We start from the raw sequence: 24,580 nt of genomic DNA on the forward strand, positions 1-24,580 counted from the left end.
TGTGTTCAACATATAAGACATGGAAAAATAATTCTAGCTCCCACTTAACGTCATGTATAATCATGATTCTTCAATCATGTGAATGATACCATTCTCTATTATCACATGAACGAGAAGTATAATCCTTTAATGCTTGCTTAAGACCATCCTAGGATCACTTAAGAAAGCTACGCATAATATGTTAGGATTCTTAGATCTTCATCTAAGGTTTTGTGTTTCAAACACCTCCTTCTCTAAATTTCCATTTTAGAAAAGCGAATGTGAGTAGTATCATTTGCCATTCTTCATTAAAATGAAATGCGGCAATTCCTAACATCATTTATCTTGATAAACATCTTCATGTTAATCTATACATTTAGGTACTCTAAAGCTCTATTTACCTTTAAGGAGACCCTCGCCTTAAAGTAAATCTACTCTTGAATAACAATCTTTGGATTTGTAATGCTATGGCTCGTTTGTAACAAGGTCGATTTGGGATAATACCATTACTTTCACAAAGAAATATTTTAACAACAAGACATGTAACAGCAAGACATGTGTGCTAAACTCCCACTGAACTATACTCCCACTCTATCTTTATAAATTATAGTTTCATTACTTTCACAAAGTAACACATTAACTATAAGACATGTTTGTGACGATCCAATCTACTCCCACTCTATCTCTCAGAAATACATCTATCTTCTTGAGAGATAGCTTTGTGAGTCACAAACATACATATGGTGCAGTATTAGAAGTTTCTCTAGACTAACGCATTAGCTCATAAAAGACCAGTCCTATCATGGCAGTTTGATTCATGTAATATGCGAGTCTTATCCATGTCATCTGATAAATAGACTCTCTATTTTAGATATCTCCTGGTTGACCATCCGTTTAGAATAATGTGTCCATTTTGCATTGCAAATTCCCTACTTTATGAGTTCAATAACTCAACATAACTTTATAATTGATCTTTTCATAATTAAGTTGTTACTTTTAGTAACAATGACATAAGGATAATCAAATTCATAGCTTATAGACATATAATGATCTAATCATTATAATTGTCAATTTGATCAATTTAATGAAGGAAATGTAGATTTATATACACTCTAACATACTCATATATGTCGAAATTAATTTGTCATAAAATTAAATACAGATTTTATGCATGCAAACAATATAATAAAATAGAGATGAAATCATATCCTTACATTGAAATTTCGGTTCAAATGGGCACAAAAGAAATCTCCTTTTCTTTTGTTCTTGAGCTTTCCTTTAATGGAAGAACAAGATCCAAGTGTAGGATCTCTCCTTAGCAATAATACCCAAAGCTAACTCTTAATCTAATCAATATTATTTGAGCTAGTATAATATTAATCTAGTGAAAAATTGAACCAAAATTGTTTGGTTTTTGCTCCTAAAACCGGGTAGGAGAAGGGGTAAGGAAGAATGTAATTTTTATCTCTCTAAAAATTATGATATGTGAAGTGAATGAATAATTTTATTATCAACCCATGCATATAGAGAATGATAATAATTTAAGCAAAAAGCACCCTTGTTCTTTCCAAGGGAAAACCGGTTGGGAGGAAGAGGAAGGCCAATGCATGGGCTAGTTGCTCTTCCACAAGAAGCACTAGGTATGCAAGCCTAGTGTAAAAAGAATGATTACATCTTCCACTATACTTAATTAACATTATAAGAATATGTTAATTAAGTCCAATATTTCGGTCCAAATGGATAATATGAAATCCATTTTATTTTTGTCAATTGTCAATATGTCACATGTCATATGTAACATAAATTTGTTATGTATTTTTAACATATTAAAAATCAACGTATTAATAAAAATACGTCATATGCAAAAATCGACTTAGTAATTCATAATTACTTGTACCAAAATATTTTACCGTTTATAAATCGCATTTATAATAATTCTGATGGGGCATATTCTGCACCGCTGACCAAGTCAACATGTTGAGCAAAGTCAAAGATATCCACGAGTCAACGACTTAGACAGCCTAGCCGATGCAACCTATCGGCCTGTCAACTGGGGTCTCGGCCTGACAACCAGCCAGCCGGGACACATATCCGCGTACTCATATCCAAGACCCTCGGCCGGCCTGCCATAGGTCCATCGGCCGAGGGTAGAACGGTCTTTCCACCTGCTAGCCACTTGGCCACTTGGCCACTACGTGACAAAAGGTGAAAGCCTATAAATACTCCTCAACCTTCATTGAGGAAAGGATCCACAAAATTAACCTAATAACCACTATTCATCTGGTAATATCTTCCTTATCTCTCTACAATACGCGTTTAGTCAAGTAACGCATACTTAGCCCTTTAAGCTTACTGACTTGAGCGTCGGAGTGAGTACGCTCGGCAAAAGCCGAGCCCTCAGTTTGTTCATCGTTTCAGGAGAGATCAAAGGAGGATTCAAGCAAAGACGTCATTCTACAAGCTACGAGTGGTAACAAATATCTGCTCTGGAATTACACCCGGAACAAATTCATTCAAATCCAATTGTTTCTTTAAACAATAATTTCATCCGAGTAATGATATAATTCGATTACTCAGACCGTATCTCATTTAATCACATTTCAATTTGATACGTAAATTTTACTTCCAAAAGCGTCCGTCAAATTTTCAGGTAATTTTATTAACTCGTAACATTATACGATTCATTAAATGATCAATTAAGAGTGTTGCCCTATAGGTATGACCTAGGGGGTCAACTGATCACCACCGTCACACGACAGTAATGTCAAACTCTAGTCAGCCAATCATTACCGATATATGTTGACCAGTTGACAGTAACAAAATTACTTCCCAATTGTATTCTTTAAATGAGATTTAATAATGATATTTAATTCATGTGATCGCACTATTGTTGAGGACACATTTCCCAACAATCTCCCACTTTTCCTCGACAAGTGTGCATCACCAATTCTCTTTTCCTATTACTATATCCCACTCAATGCAAGGTGTCTTTCAGGTCGTACTTGCAAGTGATCATATCGAGAGTGGTTTCCTCGATCTGGAGAATAACTGATTGACCGGACTTATCTATCATAAATACTTTCTGAGCGTGGCCACGCATTTCCAGTTCATTACTCCTCGAGTGGCCCTGAGATATTGTTATAACCCTGACTAGGGGTGGACAATTCCTATCGCACTCATTCCCTTCGACTAGCCACAGCCATCATAACCCAAAATATGCCCATTGACCCCATTTACGAAGGTCGTAGTAACACTGTAACACCCCCTCATACCAAGGTACCTTACCAGGACTACCCCAGCATGAAAGGTTGTTACCATCTCGGTTGCCCGAGGTTAGTATATATCAAAAGCAACAGTCCAAACACGTTAATTAATGTACGGTAATTATAAAGGTTACATAGTCTCCAAAATCTAATAAACGAATTATCCAAATGGCAACAACTACCAAAACAATAACTAAAGCTCGTGATGGTGTCATCTAATCCAGCGTGGTGACTCTCCCATGATCGCCCCCAAGCTCAATAAATGTATCACTGCCGTAACCGCTCACCATCCCCGAATGGATCACCGCGCAGTTTTACAAAACAACAACACGGGGTCAGTATTACTCAATCAATATAAGACAACAACATTACCACTAGCTGATCATCGATCTCACGCACAAGAACCGACTACACACCGAAGTGTGTAGCCCCGCCAGATTACCCATCGCAACAGGTAATCCTCGCGCCGATGGATGACCGCAGCCCATCCCCACCTAGTCCGGCTCATCAACGAGCGACTAACAATCCCTGTCCCTTAATGTGCACATCCCCTCCCATGGCGGGTTCCACGGAGGGCGAACTAGGGTGTGAAGCCACTCGCGCAAGTGACTCCACCACAATCACACAAACCACAAAGATCACAATTTGTCACAACACAATCACCTCACCACCGTCACCACAACACCCATACTCCGATGATCGCGAGATAACAACAATTACAATACAATAGTAATCTCAATCAATTAACAAGATCTTGAGTAGGGGAAAACCCTACCTTTTCGCAATCCGCTATCTTTGTAATCAACCATACAAATGCATAACAAATATCACGTCGTCACCTACAACAATAATCACATACTACAATTACACATTGCACAATTCCACTTTCCCCAATTCCATATATACAGTAACCCCAAAAGAATACAAATGACAAGGGAATGAAACTTACCAACAGTAGAATAAGAGACTACACGCAAGGATCACGACGATTTGCACACACAACGAGATATGAGGATGATTAGGGAGTGATTAGGGAGAGATCGTAGAATGATAAAGCTTTCAAATGATATTAGAAACTGACGCGGAAATATAAAATACCCTAAACATTCCCTAATCAAACCGTCGAAATAACACTCCGCCAAACCAGACACTCGGTCGAGTAAGTGTGTACTCGGCCGAGTGTCCCATACTCGGTCGAGTGTTAACTATACTCGGCCGAGTGTTCCTCGCAGAACAAAACAACACACAACCTCAAAGCACTACTCGGCCGAGTAGGCGCTACTCGGTCGAGTAGTCACCAAGGAAAATCCGTAGTGTTACAATCTTCCCCCCTTAAAAAGAACTTCGTCCCGAAGTTCACACTCTACTATAAAACAAAGCACAACACTACGCCACAAGACTATACCAACCACATATAACAACACCAAGGAACTACACGAGTCACCTCAAAAATCATTACCCCGACTCAAAGCAAAACAACAAACAAAACAAAACACGACCGCGAAGTTCCAACCCAACCTATAAAACATGGACACTTAACACCAACTCCACAAATCACTCTTCCTTCTACAACATGGCTCACGATATCGTCTCAACTATAGCATAGGCTCCAAACCGACTCCATAACATTACCCAATAACCACAATATAATGTTGCCAACCTTGTATTACTTCCATAACACTCAATAGCACTCAATTCACAAAATAAAAACAACCATCAAAACGGAATGTTACATTCTACCATCCTTAAAACGAACTTCGTCCTCGAAGTTTACTCAAACACATAAACATCATCTTCCAACTGTCAAAACTATCGGACTCATAATCATCATCATTCAACTGTCAACACTATTGAAATATTCTCTCATTCCTTAACATCGGACTACTACAAGCACGATCATGACCTTTAATAAAATCAACACAAATATCCGTCCTTTATGCTACACCAACACTCTACTTCCAATTATACTACCATATGCACAACCATAAAAATCTCTTTTATCGCATTCTACTCCTCTTAAGATAAATGTTACGTCCTCGTAACTCGCGAATACTAAATCCTAGCTATATATTCTCCTTATCCCCATCACCACCGCATGTCAAAGATAACCACTTATAATTTGAACAGTCGCCATGCATATGACTTAGGCTCTCTTACTTAAACAACTCTCATCCTTCAATTCACTCGTCACACCCCCTAACCTATACCTCAAAATCTTTAACCTAACCCAAAACTTCAACTCTTCCACATTACCGCAACACGACATACCTCTCTATATAAACTATATAAAACTCTTATCGCCAAAAGCATAATTCACGATCCACACTTGTTACGTACACTCATACTAGATCCTCAAGTTCCTTTCTTTCATTACCGCAAGACTCATACATAACTTAACACGGCACTAAATACCCAACACTCTATACTCACTGTCTCAACAAAGGATTATGAACCATCTGCATATATCAGATCATTACCATTTCTACTAAAGCCTCATCTAGAACAAGATCAAAATTACTGTAACAACTTATCACAACTGTGTCCCATCAACAGAATATCACTATACCATGATAACAACGAAAACATATACAACTCCCTTTCATATCATCCTCTACCCTCATTCCCAAACCGAAACTGGTAAGAAACATCAACAAACAAAACAATAGTCTACATGTCTAATCGAAACTCACAAGAAACAACAACAACAAAACAACAATCTGTGCATAACTGGTTTGTACTTTCGAAACTCAAATCGTAACCACCCCGTATACTCCACCACAACCGGTGACGGCATTGCAACACCGCCACCAACAGCCGCACCGCAGCGCGAAAATGCCCGCATGACAACATGAAGTACCATGCCCGGATCACCACTCGGGGCACAACAACCACATCGATAAACATCTCAATCGCATATAATTTCCATAAACACTGACTCAGTATGACATTTCGAGCAAGAAAACTCATTCAAAACAGTTTTACTAGATTATAACACAACATATTATACGGAATAAACTGACAAGAATCTCATGAACATCATCCTTACCATTTCACGGAATAAACATGTATCATCAATACACATACAATTTTAGCTATCCATGCCAGATCAATCAAATTATTACCTTTTGAACCTCATTCCATTAGTAGACCGTACCCAACATAAATTACAAAACATTCATATAACAACTTTATAATTATCACACCATACCACTTCTTGTGAGGTCAGAACCTCACACAAACATTTACACATATCATAGACCCGTAATCACATCCAACTAGTCAATCCTGATCACGTAAGTTACCACTTGACAAAGAATATCTCTTATCCAGACTTAACTCAAGTGCCCTTCATAACATATCTTCTTTTACACACAATTATCACCACCCGGCGAACGTAGCCATATCCTCTGTACCCAACTACCAACGAATACCTCATATATCCATACCTTAAAATCCCTCATAACCAAACATTAACCACCTTCACAAAATCATCCTCATTAGAACAACTAACTTCCCCAAAATAACATCATCCTCAACCACTAGTGACAATACTATGACACCAACATTTTTCATGTGACTACTCTCTTACTATCACTTCTTAATATAACAATCCCTTTCCTCCCTTTGGTTCTCATCCCAAACAACAAACATCAAATATATCAACAAAAATCACCTCAACACTATTTCCAATTTCATCCGTAATTGTATCGTCACCCGACTCACCACCAAAATCTCATATCGTGCAAATTCTTTACCCAACTTTTGCTTTCTTTAATTCCTCGAAACTCATGATTATCATGTTGTCCTGGAACTTCTACATAACTGTAACTCAAATCCTCATGATAGTATCATACATCTCTACGATTCCTTACTTTTATATCACATATCCTCAGTGAACATGTTCCTAGTTTTACTCCCCTTATTCTTTTCTTTTACCCTCAACAAACTCCCTTAATGATTCAACTCTTCATTATTTCTATCTAACTGATCTCTAGTGCTCCGGTTACCTTCACATTGCTCCAAACTCAATTCCCATTATTTTATGTCGATAACATCTCACTCTTTCTTACCATGGGTCTTCTCTCATTATACTATAACTCCCAATTGTCACTAATCTATCCATAAAGTCAACGTTTAAAGTTCAAACAATTGCATCTCCCTTTTTACATCACTAGGAAACCAAAATTCATCTCATACCGTTAGCTGCCCAAAGAATTACTCACTAGGCTCACATCGTGAAAATTCCAAATTCCCAAACTTGGTCACATCTTCAATTCCACGTCGCGATATATCTCTATCTAAGTTCACTATATACCCCTCTTCTCCATCCATCTAAAGCAACCTTTCATTACATATATCCTTAAGCAACACAATGCTAACCGTCTCCCTCTATAAGTCCTTACACATCCCGAAATGTCACTATTCGTATCTCTCATCTCAATCTTTCATTCTCATGCTTCTTTACACTTACATCACCCTTGCCCATATACACTTACTTTTATACTACTCAATACACGACTATATCATTCATCATATCTCACAAAACATGCTCTTTATCTCGATTAGCTCATCATTCTTCCCTTTTCTTTTTCCACTATCCTTCACAACCACATTAACACATGTCTTCCTTACCCAACACATGTCCCTCATAAGCCGTCATTCTCCATGTCATAACTTAGGTAACTTACGTATCAAGACCGTCTCACATATAAAAGAATGCGTTAAGACTCAAAACATACATGTGTATATACCCTACGACTCAAAACAATGTAAAAACATAGCCACCAGCTCAAAACAAAAGTAAGGACATAGCCACCCACTCAAAGTGGCCGCCCAATGAGGTACTCAGTCGACTACATAACATACTAGGTCGAGTACAAGGTACTCGGTCGAGTAATCAGTATTACTCGGTCGAGTTTTCGACTCGAAGCAAACTCAATTATCGCGAGGAAGGATTACTCGGTCGAGTATTGGGAATACTCGGCCGAGTAGACCTTACTCGGTCGAGTATGAGACCACTCGGCCGAGTTCACGACTCCAGACGCTAAACAGTATTATCACAGAGAGATTACTCGGCCGAATATGGAATACTCGGTCGAGTATAAAAGACACTCGGCCGAGTAGGGACTACTCGGTCGAGTATAGGCGCAGATTCTCAAAGACCGTCCAGTTTTTGTAAAACAGTCGTATCTCACTCGTTACTTGGTCATTCTGGGCGTGTGACCTATCGTTAGAATCGTAAGAGGACAAGCTATCACCTCAACTTGGAATCACAGCAATATCATTTCTCGAACTTGACTTATAACAGTTTTAAGACAACCCTTCCGTAATCGGTATTCAGATAAATCAAGCTTTCTAATGCCAAAACAACTTGAACATGCATAAGGCAACAAAAACAACTTAATACTTCTAAATACCAGTACATGGATGAACTTTTATCATTCTCACATGAAAATTAAACACGACATTCATATGCATAGACACATGAGCTTAATCACATGCTACTACTAACAACCAAACATTAACATCATCATGATCATATAAATACATCCTACCTCACATTACATATACTCCAATTATTTCACCTTTCGTTAACACAATTAAACAAGATTTTCCATCTATATATGACACTCCACACCCCGTTTCAAAAGCCAAGCAGTAACCACATAACATGCTCCAGGTTCTATCACACGCAACTACGCACTTCCTTTATCATATACCACCATGGTCAGATCCTTTCATTTCATCCAACAACAATACAAGGCTCAAGTTACAAGTATTACACACACATGACTCAACATACAAAATTTTCCCCCATGTGACCGGCTTGAGATTGTAAGGGCCTTAGTGCGACTCCGGGACGTCTCCCAAGTCTTTGCGGTAGCTCCAAACAACTCTCCCCGGGTTCATTTTATTTAGACTCCCTAAGTTCATTGGTTTCATTTGTTTTAGGTGCCGGAATCGTCGGCTCTGATACAACTTTGTAACACCCCCTCATACCAAGGTACCTTACCAGGACTACCCCAGCATGAAAGGTTGTTACCATCTCGGTTGCCCGAGGTTAGTATATATCAAAAGCAACGGTCAAACACGTTTATTAATGTACGGTAATTATAAAGGTTACATAGTCTCCAAAATCTAATAAACGAATTATCCAAATGGCAACAACTACCAAAACAATAACTAAAGCTCGTGATGGTGTCATCTAATCCAGCGTGGTGACTCTCCCATGATCGCCCCAAGCTCAATAAATGTATCACTGTCACAATCGCTCACCATCCCCGAATGGATCACCGCAGTTTTACAAAACAATAACACGGGGTCAAGATTATTCAATCAATATAAGACAACAACATTACCACTAGCTGATCATCGATCTCACGCACGAGAACCGACTACACACCGAAGTGTGTAGCCCGCCAGATTACCCATCGCAAGGTAATCCTCGCCGCCGATGGGTGACCGACCCATCCCCACCTAGTCCGGCTCATCAAAGAGCGACTAACAATCCCCTGTCCCTTAATGTGCACATCCCCTCCCATGGCGGGTTCCACGGAGGGCGAACTAGGGTGTGAAGCCACTCCCGCAAGTGACTCCACCACAATCACACAAACCACAAAGATAACAAATTTGTCACAACACAATCACCTCACCACCGTCACCACAACACCCATACTCCGATGATCAACAGATAACAACAATTACAATACAATAGTAATCTCAATCAATTAAAAGATCTTGAGTAGGGGAAAACCCTACCTTTTCGCAATCCGCTATCTTTGTAATCAACCATACAAATGCATAACAAATATCACGTCGTCACCTACAACAATAATCACATACTACAATTACACATTGCACAATTCCACTTTCCCCAATTCCATATATACAAAAGAACCCCAAAAGAATACAAATGACAAGGGAATGAAACTTACCAATAGTAGAATAAGAGACTACACGCAAGGATCACGACGATTTGCACACACAACGAGATATGAGGATGATTAGGGAGTGATTAGGGAGAGATCGTAGAATGATAAAGCTTTCAAATGATATTAGAAACTGACGCGGAAATATAAAATACCCTAAACATTCCCTAATCAAACCGTCGAAATAACACTCCGCCAAACCGGACACTCGGTCGAGTAAGTGTATACTCGGCCGAGTGTCCCATACTCGGTCGAGTGTTAACTATACTCGGCCGAGTGTTCCTCGGCAGAACCAAAACAACACACAACCTCAGCACTACTCGGCCGAGTAGGCGCTACTCGGTCGAGTAGTCACCAAGGAAAATCCGTAGTGTTACAAACACAAATCAAAGTTAATCTGAAACTGTGCCATCTTAGGCGAATAGTCTTTAGTCAAAAGAATCGACTCATTAGAATACTATAGTAGCTCTCGCCACGACCAGGCTATATAAATTTGCCAGAACTCTATAAGCGGTCATAAGGCCCGACAAAATGTTCCTAACAGTCTGCCTATGTGATCGACTAGTCATCTCACATGACTCTATGGCACTTAAACTTGCCATCAATCGCCTCACACTCTAGTCTCTTCGAGACGTCACCTCATACAAGTGACTATGGGCAAATACTATGTTAATCCGTGTTCACTTTAACGGGGTTCAATTGTCTCTACAACCCGTTTGGATGTAACAATGTATAAATTAAAGACAAAAGACAAATGTGATTATGAACATGAACAAAACAACACTTTTATTTCATTTCAAAATCTAACAAAAACTTGGTACACGTTTAAGTCCCATGGACGTAACATGTCCATCATGCTTAGCCTGAGATAAAGGCTTGGTGAGCGGATCGGCTATGTTGTCATCCGTCCCAACCTTACAAATCGCAATTTCCTTTCTTTCAATGAAATCTCTTATTACATGATACTTTCTAAGTACATGTCTAGATCTATTACTAGATTTTGGCTCCTTAGCTTGGAAGATCGTCCCACTATTATCACAATAGAGAGTGATGGGATCATTGGCGGTAGGTACTACTTTTAGACCTTCGTGAATTGCACTCGATCCAAACGACTTCCTTAGCGACCACGATCTTTGCGATGTACTCACCTCCGTTGTAGAATCATGATTCTGACTTCCTTGAAGCTTCTCCCTTACGGCACCACCATTGAGCATAAACACGAAACCGACTTGTGATTTCAAGTCGTCTCTATCCGTTTGAAAACTTGAGTCCGTGTATCCATTAACACGCAACTCAGTGTCTCCTCCAAACACAAGGATAGAATCCTTAGTTCTTCTCAAGTACTTAAGGATGTTCTTGACAGCAATCCAGTGACTCTCACCTGGATTTCCTTGATATCTACTTGTCATGCTCAAGGCATACGAGACATCAGGACGTGTGCATATCATGGCATACATGATTGATCCAACAGCGGAAGCATAAGGGATCAACTTCATGCGTTCAACATCATGGGGTTCGGAGGGACATTGAGTCTTGCTCAATATCGTCCCGGTTACCATAGGTACCAAACCCCTTTTGGATTTGTCCATCTTTGAACCGTCGAAGAATCTTATCGACATAAGACTCTTGACTTAGTGCCAATATCCTCTTGGATCTATCTCTATTGATCCGGATACCTAATATGCGTTGTGCCTCTCCTAAATCCTTCATTTGGAAGTGGTTACCTAACCACTTCTTAACAGAAGACAACATTGGAATATCATTTCCAATGAGTAGTATGTCATCGACATACAAGATTAGGAACACAACATTGCTCCCACTGAATTTCATGTATAAACATGGATCCTCAACACTTCGAGTGAAACCATTTTCCTTTATCACATGATCGAATCGATGATTCCAACTTCTAGATGCTTGCTTAAGACCATAAATGGATCTCTTAAGCTTGCACACTTTGTTAGGATTTTTAGAATCAACAAAACCTTCGGGTTGTATCATGTACACCTCCTCTTCTAAATGCCCATTTAGAAAAGCGGTTTTGACATCCATTTGCCATATTTCATAGTCATGAAATGCGGCAATCGCTAACAAAATCTGTATGGATCTTAGCATGGCAACGGGGGCGAAGGTCTCATCATAATGGAGACCTTGGACTTGGGTAAATCCTTTTGCCACTAGCCTAGCTTTGTAGACATCGTCATGTCCTTTTATGCCATTCTTGACCTTGAATATCGATTTGCATTGGAGGGGTCTTGCCCCTTTAGGCAAATCTACCAAGTCCCAAACTTGGTTTTCATGCATAGAATCCATTTCGGACTTCATGGCTTCAAGCCATAAGGAGGAATTTGGACTAGAGATTGCGGCCTTGTAGGTGGCGGGCTCGTCACTTTCCATAAGTAACACATCGAGTGTTCCATCTTCCTCGATAAGTCCCACATATCGATCTGGATGGCGAATTACTCGGCCCGTCCTTCTAAGTGGAGGAGGTACAACCGCGTTAGACGACGAAGGAACATCTTCTTGCGTCTCTATCTCGGTTTGTGGCTCTTGAACTTCATCAAGTTCAAAATTTCTCCCACTCTGTCTCTTAGAAATAAATTCTCTTTCTAAGAAGACAGCCTCGCAAGACACAAAAACTTTATGATCTTGAGGTTTGTAGAAGTAATATCCTCGAGAGGTCGAGGGTAACCTCAAAGATGCATTTTTCGGATCTTGGGGCAAGCTTGTCGTCGTTCTTAGTTTTGACGTAAGCATCACATCCCCAAATCTTCATATAGGATATATTGGGAATTTTTCCCGTCCACATCTCATATGGAGTCTTTTCGGTGGACTTAGTGGGACTATTATTCAAAGATCGAATTGCGGTTTGAATCGCAAATCCCCAAAACGAGTTCGGTAACTCGGTTTGACTCATCATGGAGCGAACCATATCAAGTAGGGTTCGATTCCTCCTTTCGGCAACACCATTGAGTTGTGGTGTTCCGGGTGGAGTAAGTTGTGATATAATACCACAACCTTTCAAGTGTGAATCAAATTCAAGGCTAAGGTATTCACCACCACGATCGGATTGTAGTGCCTTAATCCTTTTGTTCAATTGGTTCTCTACTTCGTTTTGAAATTCCTTGAATTTCTCAAACGCTTCACTCTTGTGTTTCATTAAATAGATATACCCATATCTACTCAAGTCATCGGTGAAGGTTATAAAGTAGTCATAATTACCACGAGCGGTGATACTCATTGGTCCGCATACATCGGTGTGTATGAGTCCCAATAGCTCACTAGCTCGTGTCCCTTTACCACTAAAAGGATTACGAGTCATTTTGCCAAGTAGGCAATATTCGCATGTACCAAATGATTGATAATCAAATGGTGTAATCACATTAGTTGAAATTAATCTTTTGATGCGATTCTCGTTTATGTGACCTAATCGACAATGCCAAATGAACGCTTCACTTGGGTCACTTGATTTGAGTTTCTTTGATTGAATGTTATAAATATCATTCGTTGGATTTGAGGTCTCTAAAATGTAAATGCCATTAATGGAAGAAGCTTGGCCAATAACCAAATCATTCCTAGAAATAGTACAACGATTGTTCTTAATGACAAAACAAAAACCGTTCATGTCTAGCATGGCGATTGAAATAATGTTTTTAGAGAGCGTAGGCACATAAAAACAATTATGCAAATACAACTCAAATCCATTAGGCAAAGCTAAAACATAAGTTCCCTTGGATTCGGCCGCTACCCGAGCTCCATTTCCAAGGCGTAGATCCACATCTCCCTTGCTAAGCCTCTCCACATCTCTTAAACCCTGTAAATGATTACAAAGGTGAAAACCACAACCGGTATCTAGTACCCATGTCGTAGTGGAAGTATAATTTATATCAATAACATAAATTTCTTTAGGAATTGTACCTTTTGGAGTAATGAGTCCTTCCCTTATATTTCGCAAATACATGGTACAATTCCTAAGCCAATGTCCCATGCCATAGCAATAATGGCACTCATCATTACCTTGCTTGAAGTTTTTGATTTTCTTTCCTTTCTTCTTGAACCTCTTGCCCTTTGAAGCAAGAACTTGATTGCTAGAGCTCCCACTAGCTTTGGCATCTTTATCTTCCAGAGACAAAGACCCTATAGATCGCATGAGGTACTCTTCCTGAGACGGACTCACACGAGGTCTAGTAGAAGTGGGTGGTTTAGAAGAGGTGATGAAGTTAAGGTTTCCATCCGAACCTATCCCGAAATGAAGTTCTCTAGTTGTATTGAAATTATTGTTGGAGCATACGTCGTCAAGAACATTGTGATATGACTCAATAGTTATCGGTGCGGTAGCATTTGATGGATTCATTGCAAAAAACTACAAATATGGAGGAAAAGGAAATATTAACATTTGTCTTTTAAAATCATACTTGCAAATTAACAAGATATGAACATTTATATAGTGACCTCTACTCAACTATAATAAATGATTCCAAGACCCAAATTCATATTGACTTAGGCACGGTGGGGCCGATACATCCTTTATCAATATAACTCGGTGGATTAACGTTTAATCGATTCTACTTTTAGAACTCTTGGTCGATAATATTACATTAACAATTATCTTTAGCCCAAAACACATTCGACAAGGGCACGGTGGGGCCGATACATCCCTTATCAAAAACTTTTGTTGAGTTCAATCCAAATTTCGAATAAATGTGTCCATGATCCAAACCCACATTAACTTGGGCACGGTGTGGCCGATACATCCCTTATCAACATGAATTCGGTGGATTAACATTCATCACCCACTTCCCCTACGTAACAAGGTTTGTACCCCGGTGGGGCCGAGCGCACTCCCTCGCGAAATAGGTTTTCATGGTTTCTACTATTTGGTAAGGCTATGTCTCAATTAATTGTTTTAGCGAGAGGTCATGTCAATTTATTATCTATCACGTTTTAAGTGAACTAAAGCGGTGAACTACGATAATTCGAATTGACACGGTCGATAAACTCGATAAAATGACAATGCATGTTTAGTTATGGCGATTTAGCGATGCATGCGACATAAAATAAAATGCAAGCATAAAAATAAATAAATCCTAGTATGGCCTTTCCTAAAATAGAAAAACTATTTAACTATTACATATTCGGAAACCAACTCCATTGGTCCCTTGAACTTCGGTTGTGGCACGCATCTCGAGGTAACACCGTCTTTATGTATCGCCATTCTTGAAGAAATCCGTCTTTGGGAACTCCGGAATACATAATAAATTACATAATTTCCTATTATACATTTGTAACTAAAATAAAATAAATCTATTAAATTACAAAACGGTGATACGAGATCACAAAAAAATTACAACCGAATCGATATTTCCATACATTTCGGGAAATACCAATTAAAATCTAAGGCCATACTAAGTAAAATTACATAATTCAAAAATTACATAAATTAAAATTATGACAATCATAAAGAAAATGCAGCATTATAATATGTATGAACATGCTCAATTTTATGCTAAATCGCCTTTAATTAGCCAATATCGTATATTACTCGGTTCTTTCGGATTTGCGTGATTTCAACATTTTATAATCACAAAAATACATAAACTCATATTTATGCATAAGTTAATTACCCTAACCTCTTAGGACTCAAAATTTAGTCTTTACTAATAATTTGACCATAATTAACCCATATTTTATAAAATTGTTCATAAATGGACCAAAAATTACAAAAATAAGCTATTAAACTTCAAATAAATCACAAAATTTCAAATAAATTCAAAATTTGAAATTTCAACTCATGAACATTCTGGAAAATTACCATGACACTCATAATGTTCAAAATCTTAGGTTAAAAATTTCGAAATTTTCCCGGAAAAACAATGTTGCGGTTTATCGATTTTTAATAAAATAATCATAAAAACATGGAAAAATTATTTTCATTAACTTTTCAATTTTAGATCTGAAAAATATAATAAAATGCAACATTATACGTTTTTTCTAAGTCATAGATTATGTTTTATTAATTTTCCACTAATAATGTCACTATTTATGCTATTTTTCTTCAAAAATCCATAAATCATGCAAAAAGACTTCTTTATAGACAATTATTTTACATACATCTTGTAAAATTTCATGTGACAACATATTAATTTTCTATGACCAGATTCGAAATTTAAGTCATATTAACCTATTTTTAACTTAAATCCGAAATTAATAATGAAAAATTCATTTTTCGAGCATAACAAGTCCAAAAATTATGAAAATTTACAGGTTATCTCAAAATAATATATGTGACAACATATCTAAAAATCAATGGAAAATTCGAAGTATAGCTAATTTTAGACCAAAAATGACATTTTTACTCATAAAATCACATTTAAATGCCATTATTGTAAATTATGAACAATAAAAATCCGAAAAATTAACCAAAATATCCTAAAACATTTTAGGACCAGAAATATTAACATGCATGGATTAATTTCGTGATATCTCATAATAACACAAATTTTACAAGTTTTATTTGTTATTCTTATAACTCGGAAAAACTTTTAACCGATTTGCATGCAAACAAACCTGGCTCTGATACCAATTGAAGGAAATGTAGATTTATATACATTCTAACATACTCATATATGTCGAAATTAATTTGTCATAAAATTAAATACGGATTTTATGCATGCAAACAATATAATAAAATAGAGAAGAAATCATATCCTTACATTGAAATTTCGGTTCAAATGGGCACAAAAGAAATCTCATTTTCTTTTGTTCTTGAGCTTTCCTTTAATGGAAGAACAAGATCCAAGTGTAGGATCTCTCCTTAGGAATAATACCCAAAGCTAACTCTTAATCTAATCAATATTATTTGAGCTAGTATAATATTAATCTAGTGAAAAATTGAACCAAAATTGTTTGGTTTTTGCTCCTAAAACCGGGTAGGAGAAGGGGTAAGGAAGAATGTAATTTTTATCTCTCTAAAAATTATGATATGTGAAGTGAATGAATAATGTTATTATCAACCCATGCATATAGAGAATGATAATAATTTAAGTAAAAAGCACCCTTATTCTTTCCAAGGGAAAACCGGTTGGGAGGAAGAGGAAGGCCAATGCATGGGCTAGTTGCTCTTCCACAAGAAGCACTAGGTATGCAAGCCTAGTGTAAAAAGAATGATTACATCTTCCACTATACTTAATTAACATTATAAGAATATGTTAATTAAGTCCAATATTTCGGTCCAAATGGATAATATAAAATCCATTTTATTTTTGTCAATTGTCAATATGTCACATGTCATATGTAACATAAATTTGTTATGTATTTTTAACATATTAAAAATCAACGTATTAATAAAAATACGTCATATGCAAAAATCGACTTAGTAATTCATAATTACTTGTACCAAAATATTTTACCGTTTATAAATCGCATTTATAATAATTCATTCAAATCCAATTGTTTCTTTAAACAATAATTTCATCCGAGTAATGATATAATTCGATTACTCAGACCGTATCTCATTTAATCACATTTCAATTTGATACGTAAATTTTACTTCCAAAAGCGTCCGTCAATTTTTCAGGTAATTTAATTAACTCGTAACATTATACGATTCATTAAATGATCAATTAAGAGTGTTGCCCTATAGGTATGACCTAGGGGGTCAACTGATCACCACCGTCACACGACAGTAATGTCAAACTCTAGTCAGCCAATCATTACCGATATATGTTGACCAGTTGACAGTAACAAAATTACTTCCCAATTGTATTCTTTAAATGAGATTTAATAATGATATTTAAATCATGTGATCGCACTATTGTTGAGGACACATTTCCCAACATTTAAATTGATAATCTTATTTTTCTTTATGCAAGTATTGTATGATGATAAATTTTTAGAACAAATGATACGATAAAGTATGTGACTTGGGTTGCAAACCAAGTCACTAATATCCAAAATACAACCATTGTTTAAAGGATACAAACAAATTTCCAAGTCGCACGAGGAAATCAAAATAGTTCTAAAATCTCAAAATACAACATGAAAATAAAGACAAAGCAATATAAAGCCAAGCTTCCATAGATCTAGCTCCATGGACGGGTACATCTAGCTTCCCTCAAGATCTTCTATGCTTGCTTTTCTTTTCCCTTGTCCTTGCTAGGATGCCCTAATTATAATAAAAAGGTTAATCATCACAACTTGTATCAACATACCAAAGTTGATATTGAAATATAAGCCAAGGTATTTTGAACAATTTCTCTTCCAATGCCAAACACCACAACAATAGTGGCACTTGTCCCCGGATGAGGCACTGTACTTGGGCTTGGAGGAGCTAGCTTCACAAGCCTTTCCTTTGTTTTTGTTGGGAATTTTCTTCTTTCCCTTATTGCCACTTTTCTTGAAATTCTCTTTGCTCTTATGATTAACATTGAGCACATCCTTGGTGTGGCTAACACTTAGCTCCATGTCCCTCTCGACTTGCACAAGCATTGTGTGCAACTAATCAAGGGAAACTTTATTGTTTTGCATATTAAAATTCACCCTGAATTGAACATATGCCTTAACTTTGTTTAAGGAGTGAAGAATTCGATCAATGACGAGTTCCTCGGGAATCTCTACCTTATGCATTTTTAGAGTCTCAACATGCTCCATCAACTTGAGCACATGAGGGCTAACTTTTTGGCCCTCCTTAATGTTGAGATCAAAGAATGCGGATGCCGCCTCATATTTAATGATCCTTGGAGCTCGTGAAAACATGGTCACAAGTTTCGTATAGATCTCATGAGCAGTGCTAATCTTTATAGCACTTCTTTGAAGTTCGGCCTCCATTGAGAAGATCAACACATTTTTGATCGCGGCCGACTCCTTTTGGTAAACATCATAGGCTTGCCTAGCGGCGGTGGTAGACTTAGCATTAGGTTCGGTGGGAGAGGCCTCGGTAAGGTAACAAAGCTTGTCGTCAGCCTCCGCGGCCAAGCGAAGTTGCGCATCCAAATCGGTGAAATTGGACCCATTCTTTTCTAACTTACAACGATCCATGAAGGATCGGAGCCATGAAGGATCGGAGCCATGAAACATTGGTGAGAGTGTTGGAGCTAGTGGTTTCGGATGAAATTGGAGTTGCCAATGCAATTGAGAAAGTGATTTCGACTACAAAAATATGGAAGTGAAGGAATTAATAAACATCTATTGTTTTAATAATACTTGTAAACATTTTAAACAAGTTTTAAGCATTTATATAGTGACCTCTACCCAACTATTATAAATGATTCCGATATCCAAATTCATATTAATTCGGGCACGGTGAGCCGATTCATCCTTTATCAATATAACTCGGTGGATTAACTCTTTAATCGATTCTACTTCTAGAACTCTCGGTCGATAAAAATTACTTTAATATTTATCTTTAGCCTGGTACACATGCGACTACGGTCACGAATACTTCCGTTGAGCTCAATCCAAATTTCGATGTAATAACATTTTATTACCCACTTACCCAACGTAACAAGTTTAGCATCCCGGTGAGCCGAGCCTACTTCCTCATGAAATTGGGACTCATGGTTTCTACTTTTTCGTAAGGCTAATTCTCAATTATTATTTAGTAAAAGGTCTTGTCAATTTATTACCTATCACGTTTTAAGTGAACCAAAGTGGTGAACTATGATCATTATAATTGACACGGTCGATGACTCGATATGACATGCATGTGTTATTATGGCGATTTGGCAATGCATGGAACATATTAAAAGAAATGCAAAGCAATAATAAAAATTCCTAGTATGGCCTTCCTAAAATATTAAATCAAATAATCTATTACATATTCGGAAACCAACTCCTTTGGTCCCTTGAATCTTCAAGTGGCACGCCTTCCAAGAACACCGTCTTCATCGGAACGCCTTTCCGAATGGCCCGTCTTGAAGAAGCTGCATAATTACAAATAATAATAAAAATACAAAGCTATTACTATTATAAATTTGTAAAATTTAAAAACTAGTGATTGGCCCCGTCCCCGGCTTCAACTCAACACTGAAATCTATCTCCCTCTTCGGTGGCAAACCCGGTATCTCATTTGGAAAAACATCTGGGAACTCTCCCACCACCGGTATCTGCTCAACTGTTGCACTCTCCATACTATGGTCTCTCACATGGCATAAGATCAACGGACATCCCTTCCTCAGATAAGACTTCAAGGTCACTGCTGCAATCAACTTGACTTTGGGTTTGACAACAAACCCATGATAAGACACACTAATCCCCTTAGGACCCCTTAAAGAAACCCTCTTTTGATGACTGTCTATCTTAGTCTTATACTTACCCAACCAGTCCATACCAAGTATCATCTCAAAACCATCTAAAGGGAACTCTAACAAGTCCACTGGTAAGTCAACCTGCCCAACTATCATAGGTACACCTTTATACAACCGCCCATAAGATACAGACTCACCCGATGGTATAAAAACTTCCTCTTTTACAGATTTATACTCACTCAAACCCAAAAGCTTCTCATGACTCCATAATATAAAATGACAGTGACGCTCCCGAATCAAACAAAATAAAAGTAAAGACTCCATTAACAAGAAAAGTACCCGTGATAACGTGAGCATCATCCTCAGCTGCTTTCTTCTCCATCATGAACAACTTCTGGTCTTCTGTCCACCTCCCTCGACAGTACTACCTGAAGTAGATGGCTTAGTAGCCGACCCCTGGTTGTTGTTGTTCACCATCGGTCTCTGATATGAATTACCGCCATTGTGGTTAGCCCCACCATTCTTATTACTCTGACCACCCCGATTACTCCACGACCCAGCCGGCTTGTTACTAGCATAACTCTGAGATGGACCCTGAGAGAAACTCCCCTATGACGGTCTCTGGAAACCCCCACTCACAGCACTGGTACACTCATGCCTCTTGTGGACCATACCGCCATAGTTAAAGCAAGACAAACCCCAACTTCTACTACCACCACCACGGCCATGCCCAGAAGAAGCTCCACCGCTAAACCCCGAACCTGAAGAGTAAGCTGTCACCTGGTTATTGCCGCCCCTCTTGTAACTAGACTGACCACCACCCTCACTCTCAGCCTTCCTCTTCTCAGAAGCTCTCTCTTGGTTCTCCTTGGTCATCTCTACCAACCTCTCAGTTCTCCCGGCACGCTCATATACCTCCTTAACATTTGTAAGGACCCCTACTGGCAACTTCTCTATGATCTTGGGTGTCAACCCCTTCTGAAATCTCAATGCCAAGTTCTCTTGGCTCAGCCCCATATCCTCTGTGTACCTAGATTTCTCGTTGAACTTATGATAGTACTCAGCAACCGTTATATCGGAAGTCATCTTGAAGTCATCAAACTTCCCCCTTAGCTTACTACGCACATGCTCCGGCATAAACTCTCGCCTCATAGCCCTCTTAAACTCATCCCATGGTATAGAAGGTAACCTCTGTTTGACATACAAGTCCAGAGCGCTCACCTTAACCTTATCCCACCACTCACCAGCTGCTTCCCTCAAGTAGAACGCAACTTGTTCCACTCAAAGTTCCTCTAGGCAATGAACCAAATTGAGTATGTTCTCCATCTCTTTATGCCAATTATCCAGCAGAATTGGCGCACCCATGCTCATGTACTCTTTAGGATTAAATCTCGCTATATGTATACTCATCTTGGCATAATCAGCCCCCGCCTCATTATCTTTCCCGAATTTCTTTAAAGCCTCTGTAAGAGCATCTTGGTGCTCCAACATCTTAATAATCTCGTCCACACTCATGTTTTCGGCCCTAGCATACAACGTGTTTCTTTTCGGCGGCATCTTGAAACTATATAAGAAAAGGTAAACATGAACACACATCCCATATCTCAAAACACGAAAACAACCTGGGTAAAACTCACTCGATCGAGTACCACAACCCACTCGATCGAGTTGCCCACTTACTCGATCGAGTGCCTCGACTCCAGAACCTGACCAGAAAGCATCCAACCACATACTCGATCGAGCCGCCTCCCTACTCGATCGAGTTGACCCCACTCAACGCTTCCAACCATCTATTCTTTGATACAAAACGACAAACATATATATATACAATATCTATATATATATATGTGGATATGGGCCACGTCTCGGTCTGCTGATCTAGGCCGTAAGCCGATCTGCGGTCGCGGGCCACTTGCACGCCAAGCCAAACTGTGGACGTACATCGGTCTTTTGAAAGCCACGCTCGGCGGCGTAAAATGCTTTCGACCGGGTCGCTTTAGATCGGTCGGTATCATCTCGGTAAAGGTCTCGAAACGATTAGAGATGTTCGGAGTCGTCACCAAGAATTTGTGGGATGCTTGGAACCCGTTCGAATCCGCTTTATACCTAGGTCAACCAAGGCAAAAAGCGGTGTTTGACATAGGTACTAAAGATAAGGAGTCGTCCCCCTTTTAGCATTCTATGCCTAAAATGACTCTCGTACGCCCTGGATAAGGCCATCCACTATCCAAAGGTTCTGAGTAAGGGGTGAGGGTACGTATTTGGAAGCCCTTTAATCGGACACCCAATCCCGCCCGCGTTAGCGGCCTCTACTGATTGATCGTGGTTATTTAAGTGCAAAAGTTGATAGAACGGCGTAAATGCATGAATGCACATCCAAAAGTGTTAACCTAACATGTGAGCTTTCTAAGTCGGTTTGTTAATCCAAATATCAAGCATAAGATGTCAAGTTGGATTTAGATTGATTTACATGTGAGAACGGAAATTAAACATCCATTTACCAAATTCGGGTTATGATGCTTAACACGATCCATTTATTGAAAAAGGGTGTCAAATGACAAAGTGTAAAAAACGTAAGTTTCTCAATCTGATCCGTCATGTATTCGGATTAACCGTAATCGGGATCATCCTGGACAAGTGCTAAAAACGAGGCAGAACAGTGCCATGCAGCCCCTTTGGGGTGCGAGCCTATTGGCGATAGAAGGGGCTCTGCCCAGGTTTAGAAATGTAGAAAACAGGCGGCCTCTTGGGGCGCGACCCATGAGCCGACCCAAGGGGGTGTCTCCTGGTTTTTGAAAAGGTTGTTTAAAACCGTATTTATGATTAAATAATTTTCAAGTATTGTTTGCATGACTCAGAATAATTACTATTGTGTTAGTAACATTTGTTGTCGGATTTGCATATTTGAAAAGTATAGTTTACAAGTAAAAATGTAAAATACTTGATTTGAACTAATCATGTTAAGTTCATTTCTTTGTAATTAGTCAAGTTTGTCATCGTACTCGGATTAAACCGATATGGTATAAAGAACCAAGGATGATTATGAATTATGACTAATATATTTACAAATGTAAACAAATGAGAAAAATGCTAAATAAAAGAAAAGGGTGTTAAAATACCCATTAAAATGTAATTAACCAAATATATCACCGAGTCACGGAATAAACCGCCATGGTATAAAGAACCAAGGATGATTATGATTTATGGTTAAAAGGTTTGTTATAGAAATGGTTTGAAACATTCGAAATGGTAAAAACCGTAAAAGGAAAGAAGTAAAAATAAAAGAAAGTGTTGAAGGAAAGACGAACTCAAACACGTTTGAGTCTGACCTGGGTACCCCATTGAGGCGCGAGCCACCTTGGACAATAAGGGGCTTCTGCCTCAGGCCAAAACTCAGTTTTGGCTCGTCTAACCTATATTTGAATCGTGTTATGCATTGTTCATGCTTATAGACTCATAAAAACAGTAAATACATGAAATAAAGTGAGTTGTTTACACCCTCAAACTTACGTGTATGATGTTTGCGACATAGACGACTTTAGAGACAAGTTTTCTCGTAGCGACTACTCACGATCAAGAAAGTTAAAAAGAGTGCCTTAAAAAGGGATTTTGTTTTGAAAATGAGTTGAAAATATGTTAATTAAAACATGTTGATTAATGAATCGAGTTGGTCAAATGGGTCGGTCGAATGCACGGCGACGGTACCAAACAATATGTGTAAGGCTTGTGTTTACAATCGGTAGGTCGTAAACACGTGTCGATTTTGTGACTTAGGAAGTCGAGTATAGAAGTTTAAGGGAGATGTGAGGGGGCAGACTCTCGCGTCAAGATTGTGTTGTGTGATGGTGTGTATTTATATAGAAATGTAGGCTGATAGGTCGGTCGATTTTGCTTGGAGGCTAAGGACACACCCCATTGAGGCGCGAGCCACCCCGTGACTCAATGGGGTGTACTGTCCCTTTCGCAAATTTGGATTTTGCATTTGTTCTAACCATTGTTTTGTTGGTTGTGATTTGTGGTCTTTGAGGTTTGCTTAGCCGTGTAAGCTTTCTCTTAGGTGATATTTGGGGTAGGTATTTTGTGTCTTTGACTCAGGTTTGACCCGTGTGAGTCGGGATTTGAATTTCGAGTCGGTTTTTGGCTTGGTGTCAGTTTTGACTCTAATTAG

This window comes from Silene latifolia, chromosome 9 (genome assembly GCF_048544455.1).
Source record: "Silene latifolia isolate original U9 population chromosome 9, ASM4854445v1, whole genome shotgun sequence".
Lineage (NCBI taxonomy): Eukaryota > Viridiplantae > Streptophyta > Magnoliopsida > Caryophyllales > Caryophyllaceae > Silene > Silene latifolia.